Below are 10,049 nucleotides of genomic sequence, written 5' to 3'. Positions count from 1 at the left end.
GTGTCAGGCCTAGTACTGATCCCTGCAGAACTTCACTAGAAACCCCCATTCAATGATGATTCCCAACTGAAAACAACCTTCTGAGATCTATCAGTTAGACAGTTCTTAATTCATTTAATGGGTGCTTTACTGATATTGTACAGTATTATTTTTTAATCAGAATGTTGCATGATACTAAGTCAAAAATCTAAGTATATTACATCTATGCTGCTACCTTTACCAGCAGTAACCTCATCAAGACATGTTGACTGGCATTAATTATATTCCTAACTTTTAATTATTTTTTAGATGAATCCCATATAAGATTTTCCATTATTTTTCCTGGGACTGATGTTTGGCTAACTAGCCTACTGTTCCTCAGGTCACCCCATTTGCCCATTTTGAATATTGGCATGCTTCCAGTCTTCTGTAATTTCCCTGGTATTCCAAGATTTATTAAAAATTAACATTAGTGGACCACAGATCTCCTGATCCAGCTCTTTTGGGACTTTTGGTTCTAATTATTTATGTCTGCTGATTTTAAAATGTTTATCACTAGTAGATGTTGTTCAACATACTTGTTGGTTACTAATGGACTGGAAAGTACTTCATCATCCTCAAATGATATGAGTACATCATCCTGCTTCTTTCCAAATACAAAACAGAAATATTTATTTAATATTTCTGCCTTTTCTATAGCATTATTAAAATTTTTACCATCTCCATCTAGTAACAGACCTATACTGATGGTAGGATTTCTTTCATTTAAAAAAAAAATTATTTTCCTTAGTCCTGCCAGTCATGGATTTTTCCATGATGGCTTTAGCTTCCCTCATCAATTTTCTACACTTCATAACTTCCAATGTATATCAATAGCTATCTATTTCCCATTTTTGCTATTTGTGATATATATATATATTATTCTAATTGCTTCCTCCTGTTCACCACTGAATTAGGCTGAGCTTTTATATAAAAAGTTGTCCTCTTTCTTGATTGTGGAATCACGACTTTTTGGCCATCTAACAAACTCTTCTTAAAGAACTCCCAATTTTTATTTACATTTTTTCTGTCTAAATTTTTCCTCACAATCAATTTTGGGAAATTAAATCTTTTGAATCACTAAGTATGTATATTACCAATTGGGGCTGTCCTTTCGTTGCCAACACTGAATGTAAACAGGTCACAATCACTGGTCCTTAGGCAACCAGCAAGTTCCAGTTCAGTAACTAATTCATTTCTATCCATCATAATTCAGGTACAAAGTAATTACCCCATGTTGTGTGCAATAGCTTTTTGTGTTGCAAAATTCTCTCTATATTTCTAGAATGTCTGATAATGTTTTGCTACTGACTGCATGAGTTCTCCAGCATATATCTCCTAAACTGAAGTCCCCCAGAATAACAGAAGTTTTCTTTCCATACATTACAGACACATGCTTAAGGAGTGACTCATCCTATTCTCTAATTTAATTCAATGGCCTGTAATGGACACCCATTTTATTAGTTAGCACATTGAACCATATCCATTTTAAATGCTGTGGTTCCGAGTTATCAGTAACTCTAAAACAGGAAACAGCATTAAAGTAGGCTGCCACCATTCCACCTCTTAACCCATTCTATCCTTACAATGGTTGCAACGCTGCCTTGGGGCCGGGCCCACGCTCAGTAGGGGCTCCACCCCCACTTGGCCTCTTCCCCCTGAGATCCTGCCCGCCACTTACTCCTCTCTGCCCCCTCCATCCCACTGATCGCTCCTCTCGGTCCCTCCAACCCGCCCATCACTCGCTCTTCTCTTCCCCCTCCCCTCTACCTGCTGCTTACTCCTCTCTGTCCCTTCCCCCCGCCTGCATGCCAGCCACTGGCTCCTTTCTCCCCCTCTGCTACTCCCCCCCGAGCAGTTGGAGGAGCCTCAAGGGGAGAGGCTGAGCAGGGGTGGGGCTTCAGGCAGAGCATGGGCGGGGCCTTGGGGCAGAGCAGGGGCAGGGCCTCGGGGCATAACATGGGCAAAGTGGGGCCTCGGTCCAGGTGCCGGGGCCCCCAAAAGTCAATCTGGCCTTGTCTATCCTTCCTAAACAGGTGATAACCAGTGATTTTAACACTGCTGATGGGCTATAGAACTTTTTGTCTATAGTTAGAATCTAGTCCAGTTCATTAAGGGCTGAAAGTTTTTCCATCTGTGACATTATCTGATTAAACTATGACCTTGTAGATCATTGTTGCTACCACTGTTATATAATTGCAACAAATCTTGTCTATGTGGCATGTAAGATGTCTATGGAAAGGTTATGATTCGCTGAATATAATTATGCTATTTGTATGCATGTAACTCTCACCTTTCTTTCTTTCTTTGTATAAATAAACCTTTAGATTTTAGATACTAAAGGATTGGCAACAGCATGATTATTGGGTAAGATCTGAGTTATATATTGACCTGGGTGTGTGGCTGGTCCTTTGGGATCAGAAGAACCTTTTGTTTGATGAAATTGGTTTTAAATAACCACTCATCATTGAGTTCACTGTTTTTGGTGGTGATACAAGGACTGGAATGCCTAAGGAAACTGCTGTTCTGATTTCTTGTTAACCAGTGTGGTGAAACAGAAGTTGACTTTTGTTGCTTGTTTGGTATATGTTATGAGAGAATAACCACCAGTTTTTGAGTGTGTCCGCCCTATTTCTCAGCAGTTTGTCCTGAATTTGGTATTCCCAGTTGTGACCCACCGAGGCACAGTTACACCATCTAATGGATGTTTGGTGCCCGCCATGTGAGAGGTGATTCGTGGATCTCAATTCCAGCTCTGACATCACAAAATCACCACTGCACTTTGCATGGACTGTCAGACTGAGCAGTGAGACTTAAAAATTGCACTGTCATGAATTACTCCTATTACCCCTGAAGGAAGTTCCTCATCAGAGGAAGTTTCCCATCAGATCAGGACTGTGTCCCATTGGCATGGCAGGGAGTATGGGAAGCATGCCTTTCACAAGCACTAAATCATGCTTTTTTCCCCCCTAAACTGAAGTTCATAGTTATTTGTAAATAGGCACACTCTCTCATTAAACGTTTATAAATGTCACACATGGAGTTGCACAAAACTTGGCAGCTATGTGAAGTTCTCAATCTGTCTTTAACATATGCTTCTCCAAACACTCTCTTCAACTACTTAGAGAAGCCTCCTTAAATATATCGACATTAGGAAAAAAATCTCCAGAGGAATTCCTGTAATCTCTGCAAATTCATGCCTCTTTCTGAATTGTTGTTGATTTTATATTGATGAGGAAGTGAAACGGGGGAAGGAAGGAGAGTGATTTCCTACTTTATTCTACTTTTTGTTTGTTTGTTGTCATGCACAAACAGTGGCTGATACTATGGCTTGGTAATTATGGAAATTTAGATGTATATACAAAGTTGCTGCTGTTAGGCACTTGGTTTCAGTATTTTCTTTAACCAGTGATTTCCTGGTTATTAAACCATACACTTTCAGAGAGAGGAAATCATGCTTTGCATCAGTTGTTGCAGGAAACAACTGTAGCACCCAAAAGTATGCTAGGTTCTTCACAGAACAAAGAAAAAAGACACAGGGCCTTATTCTTTGCAGACTTTTATAACGCACCTTACCCAGTGTGGTTCTTTATTCCTCAGTAGTTTGTGAGGTTCAGGAGTCTGCTACTGGATCTTGATTCCTAGTTAAGGGCCCTTGTCCTTTAGTGTAAACCATGTGGATTCAAGTGTTTAGCTTCAGTGGACTTGGGTTCGGTCCCTGCAGGTGACTCCACCAAGGGTATTGACATCCTTACATCTTATTTAGCCATTTACACTTATGGGTAAGAAACTATACAATCAGAATTAAAGCACTTTGTATTTGCCTGCACAGGTGTAAATGAGAGTATAAGGCAATGGAGACTCTGGCACACTGTTCCTGCCATAAAGACCATGCAGTCTAATTTTAGACATGGACTACTGTGCAGTTAACAAAGAATTGGGAAAAGAGAATGAGGGCTATAGCAATATAGTAACATGATTTATCAGTCATGGAATGTGCTCACTTTGGAGGCAATGTCTTCTGCATGAATGTCACAGACCAGAAGCTGCTTTCACTTGTTTTTTAAACAAAATAATTAGCTTACGGTAAATGGCACTTGTTTACATTTTGGCATGTTCAATTAGATTCAGTCCATGGGAAAAATATTGCACAATGTCAAAAGTACACACATTTTGTAACTAAAAATAAGGATTTCATACATGGACATTGCAAGATTCCTCACTATGGTTGCTAGCTACAAATCTACCTTGAAGCAGAACTAAACTGGCTCACCCTCCTTACCCCTACCCCTAACACATACACTATCCAAGAAATCTGCTCTAAACCTAATCAAACTACTAGACTTAGACCATCAAGTAAATGTTTGACCAAGGAGTAAATAAACTCTTCCATTAACTATGTACTGAAAAATCTGTCTTGAAACTGAATTGCAAAGGGCCAGAATGAGTAAGGTCTCTGGGACAAAGGATTTTGGCTACCCTTTAGACACAGTAGAGTACACAGCCCTTTAATAATGCACAGCTTAAGGATCCTCCAATCCTGTTGAATTTTGGGAATCCAGACACATTTTCACTCTACTCTGCTCCTAAGCCTCCCCCTTCTTCCTGGTAGAATAGCTCAATCAAGGGCTGTGCTGTCATTCCCTCCATACTGCAGCCCAGCCCTCCCAGGGTGTCTTCACGCTATTCTCTTCTCTGAGGATTCTAGAAACTACAGAGGGGAGTTAATGCTGCAAGAAACATCAATAACTCCCACGTGGATTTCAACTGGGAAGTCTGCCAGGTTGCTAGGGGAGCATGCTGCACAAAGCATCTGCTCCCTGACTCCATCCCCCTCTGCCCTAGTAAATTCACTTACATCCCATGGAAGTCCAAATGCAGTTTGCCATGGGAGAGTATGTGAACAAGTTTTGCTACCCCCCTGCCTTAATTAACTTTGGGCCCCTTGTGTTTATTTTCTTGTTCTTTTGCTTATTCAGCACAGTAGAGAGAAGCATCTGATCCAAGAAAACTACTGTAAATGCAAAAACCTACAGTATGTTTCTGCAACACTAAAGGTGCACATTTAAATGCACATAGGTCAGACTATGAAAAGATTAAGCTTTGCATAATAAAATTAACTTACATTGACATTGTTATATTACATTTTTATTAGGTTGACTATTATTTACTTTAATATGTAGTTGGCTAAATTCTGCCCTCAGATATGCAGCTGCAACTTTTATTAATTTTTAATAAGATATGCAAGTACAATTTACATTAATTTTGATGGGAGTTGTATGAACATATAGAATGTGTCACTATATGCTATTACTGTCACACTCCTCTGCTCTATTACATGAGGAAATACACAGATACACAAAGGTACAGCGAAAACAACCAGATTGTTAACATTTTATATAAGATACGTAAAATAGTCTTATACTTAGGTTTAAAATAATTAACAATTGCTTTAAAATTAAGTGCTTTTATTATATTATTTATTATAACAAGGTAGACTTCTTTGACTTTGTGAACAAATTCAGATTATTAGGTCCTGTAGGTGTAGATACCTTTTTAACTGGATTAACTGTTTATGTCCATTTGGGTAGGAGATTTATGAGTACAGATTGGATGATGTCTCTTTGTAGATTCATTTCTTGTTCCAGTTTGTGGTATGTAGTTTAAATTTCCAAGTACATTTTTCAGAGGTAACAGTACTACTGTATCCATTGCAGAGTACCATCGGTATAGACTGCCTAAACGCTTCTCTTCCTGCTGGTTGGTACTGACTGTTTCCTTGACAGTTGGAATCACTGGAATTACTTCTAAAAATTCTGAGGTACCTGATTCTTCTCTCACACTAGTGTAAATTATGAGTGAGTCCTTTGAAATAAATGGAATTATGTCAGCATAAATCAAGAGTGAATGAAAATCAGACCCTGAAAGTCCACTAGAAGGGAGTTGATCACTTGGATGGAGAGTCTCCACAGATTTATGTTTCCTGTCATATAGCCCTTATGCCCTTGTACATAAAGTTAAGCTACTTCCATAGTGCTTGACATCAGCTGGGTCAGATATTTCATTGCCATTACACTGATTTATACCGATTGAGGATTTTGTCTGGTATCTTAATCTCATCCTGGTCACCAGAAATAAATCTTACTATGTACGGTTGAAAAGCCCCCTTAAACCACAAAACTAAGCCACCCATTCATTAAACTTGAGCTACAATAATGTCTTCTCAAATCCCTTCACCAATATCTTCTGAAGATTTTTATGTGGTGATATTGATAAGCTATCATTTCCAAGGTCTAATTACTTCCATTATTCAATGTTATAAATATAAGTAAGATCAATGCCCAGTGTTGCATCCTCAGTGGGGTGTGTGCAGATACTGCTGACACAGAACCTTAAAATGACCATCAAGGTGTTGTGGTCAGTAACTAAGGTACATTTTCAGCTATATAGTTGTGGAATTTTCATACACCAAAAATTATGGATGGAGACTCTTTTTCTTTGTACATGATTCTTCTACTTCTAGAGTCAAAGCCAATCAGTCTCTCCTTATCGTCCTCATAAGCGATACCACAGTGCCTTCTCCATATGCATTGCAAGCTAAATTAAGACTGTGTGCCTTAATGCACAAATACATTTCTACTGAATAGCTGCTATCTTCTCTTATTAAAAGAAGTACCATTTGATCATCCCCCAAATTTGTCACTCCTTAGCAAATCATGTAAAGGTGAAACTAATTGATTTTAAATGTATGCTTTCCCCATGCCAATATTTTTTACTTGTCCTTTTTTCTTCCTTCTATTTTACGTGGGATCACTGTAGGAATATTTTATACATTAGGGTTTTTGCAAAAACATTTGGTTTTGCTGTGTCATACATTTGCCCTATTTGTTGGCCATATCTACTGCTTAATCATATTTCAAAAGTGAACTGGAAAGTAAAATCTTTAGTCCTAAGCTCACAATTTGCAAATCATTACTTTAAAGACTGAATACAGTCAGAAACTTTTTCTCCTAGTTTCAACAGGGAAATAAGTAAGTACTAACAATTTAAGCTAAGCTGTTTATTAATGCCTGGTTGAGTTCCTATGTAACTTGTTTCATTATGTGGTGCTCCTAAATGTAAGTAACCCAAAACCTTAGTTCCTGTTGCTCATAGGCACATACTTGTTTTTATTCAGCCACATCACTAACAATCACACAGTGCCCTAGCACCACCAGGTAGAAATCAGCAAGTCTCTGTTTGCTCTGTCATGGGGTTGAGGGTGCATTCCAGACCAGTAAGAACTTGTCACCTACTCTGTAACCCTGAGTAGTTCACACTGCAGAGCGCTACAGTAGCAAAGCATTGTGAGGCACCCAGGTTTCCTACTGTAGCTCTCTGCCTGGGTTGCTTACAGTCCTCACCAAACATGCAGGTCACACTCTGAGTCTGTGTGCTATGCAGTCAGCCTTGGTTCAGCAACTCTGATTCCAGCAACCTGTCCCTTGATGGATGCCAAAGACAGCTTCTGTCTTTGCTTATATCTTCTAAAGTTCAATGACTTTGTTCCAAGAGGCAAGATGACCTTATGCTTTTTTCCTCTTCCTTTGGGTTTCCCATCCCCCCTGTATGTAAATAGGGCTTCCGTTGTTTTGATTCCACCATACTTAATTTACCTTGGAGACAGGTAAATAGCTGCCTTCTCTCCCGTCTGAAAGGAAACTTGTTTCTCCCTGTTTGGTGACAGACCTGAAAACACATCACTAAGTATCCATATTTCCTTACATAATATTAATACATAAATTTCACGATATTAATCACCAGTGTGACATTAGCTTTCAGAAAAGACCTCATTCTTCAGCACCCCTGTCTTTATAGATCAGTAAACCTTTGAAATGTAGTCTTTGAAAAGTAAAATCCAGATCAAGCTTCTCTCTTCTGCTGGGTGTAGATGCCAGGCTGTCTCATCCCCTACTTGTTAGCTTTGCTTACCTAATATGTAAAAATGGACCTTGATAGTCTTTGCCTGATGAGCTGGTCAGAGAAGCAAACACATTCCTTTGTCTAGGGCAGACCTGTTCACTAACTTCCTGACATGCCTGGTTTAAATATACTTTAATAATTTTTCAGCATATATTCATAACTCTTAATACACACCATGTACATATATCCCACAAGAATATTCATGAACAGTGAATTATTAGTTTTCAAATGATACCTCACAATGAATATTGTGTACAGATTATTAAAACAGTGTGCAGAGTGTGAATATGAGGTGCTCAGGGTCACATCCACATCATTGCCAACTTTTGGATCACATTGTACAATCAGAATTTTGGGCTTGGGGTGGAGCCTGGTTCAGAGACCCGGTGAGGGAGGGGTCTCCAAGTACACACTCCCTCTGGAATGTTTACCCTGCTATTTTTAGCCACATAGTGTGAACCTGAGTCAACTGACACAGGCTTTGAAACAGGCTCTGTGGGGTTGTTTTTTCTTCTTTTTTGCTGGGTAGACGTACCCCCAGTTTTTGCTAACTATTCTGGGTAGTCTGCATGTATTTCCTGTATTAAGTAGTACTACAAGACTTACCACTAGAGGGACATTCAAATATGTAGTACATAACACAAAGAAAAGGTGGAGAAAAAACATTGCAACACCTGCTGTGTCACTGAGTTGTGCAATTGTGTTTTTTTTCTCCACTGAGAAATTCTTTAAAGGACTCTACTTATTTGTATTGCAGTAGAAGTATCTAGGAGCACGCAATAGACAGGTCCCCACTATTCTAGCCACTTTACAAACCCATCAAAGCTTGCTTCTGCAGTAAAGCACTTAAAATCTAAATATAAAACAAAACAGCAGGTGGATATGGCAGGTGGAAGGAGCACTAAGAAACAGTTAGATAATATGGGTCAGCACAATAGGCAGTGGTTTCAGCATATCAGCTGCTTATCTGTTGTCAAGATTGTTCTAGGTATGACAGTAAAGAAGTTTTAAGGGGGAATTTGAAGGAAGAAAACAAGATGTCTTTGTAGATGTTTAAAAGATGTTCCATGCATGAGGAAACTCAGAATTTGTGTTTTCCAGAAAATCAGCTCATAACAATATTATTTTAGTGTAGTTAAAGCGCTACTTCTTGGCTATAACCTACCCATATTACTGTTAAATCCTAAGGTTGGCAACTTTCTGTATCCAGTGGCATACTGAAGCATTATTATTATTATTGTGTTCCATTCTATGCATCCGAAGAAGAGAGCTGCAGCTCACGAAAGCTCATGCTAAAATAAATTTGTTAGTCTTTAAAGTGCCACAAATACTCCTGTTCTTTTATTATTTCTATTGTATCTGCAACTGACAGACAACAAGCTTTAACAGTTAAAAGATGTGGCTCAGGTAGAAAGAAAATTAACAGAAATATATCATTACATAAAAATATCATGGAGGAGTAAGACACCAGGATAAGGGTCAGCAATTATGAAGGTCACCACAGTATGAGCTGATTTTTCTAGTAAGTTTTTATTGCAATATTCTGTCAAAAACAGTTCCTGAGTCAGTGGATATGTAGCCATCAAGATTCTGCATTAATCTTTTCCAAATCAATTTCTGCTTTTGTGCTATTCTAAAAGATTTAGGCATTATTTTGCAACACTTTAAATTTATATTTGCCTGCAATTTATTTCACTGAACATCTTGCCATCTGGCTGGTATTTTAAGAGCTCACTTTTCATTTGGAAACAGAAAAGAACACAAGATTGGTAATTAAATAAATTTTCCTTATTGTTCAGTGGACATATTGTTCTTGCAAAAATTGAACCCCTAGCCTAGGTGCTGGAACTAGGGGGCTGGCTTGAAGTGGTTTCCATCATATACAGGGTTTACAGTTTGGCTCACTGGCTCTCAGCACCCCCACTATACAAATTGTTCCAGCACCCCAAATGCTAGATGGGTGAAGCAACTGAAAGTGATGGTCTCAGAAGTGATGTGGTTCCTTAGCCCGGCCCCTTCCTCTGCTGTGGCGGAGAGATGGGTGACAGGGCAGGTGTTACAGTGAGAAA

Source organism: Mauremys mutica, chromosome 2, assembly GCF_020497125.1.
Source record: "Mauremys mutica isolate MM-2020 ecotype Southern chromosome 2, ASM2049712v1, whole genome shotgun sequence".
NCBI lineage: Eukaryota > Metazoa > Chordata > Testudines > Geoemydidae > Mauremys > Mauremys mutica.
The sequence above is the reverse complement of the archived record's forward strand: the minus strand, read 5'-3'. Positions refer to the sequence as shown.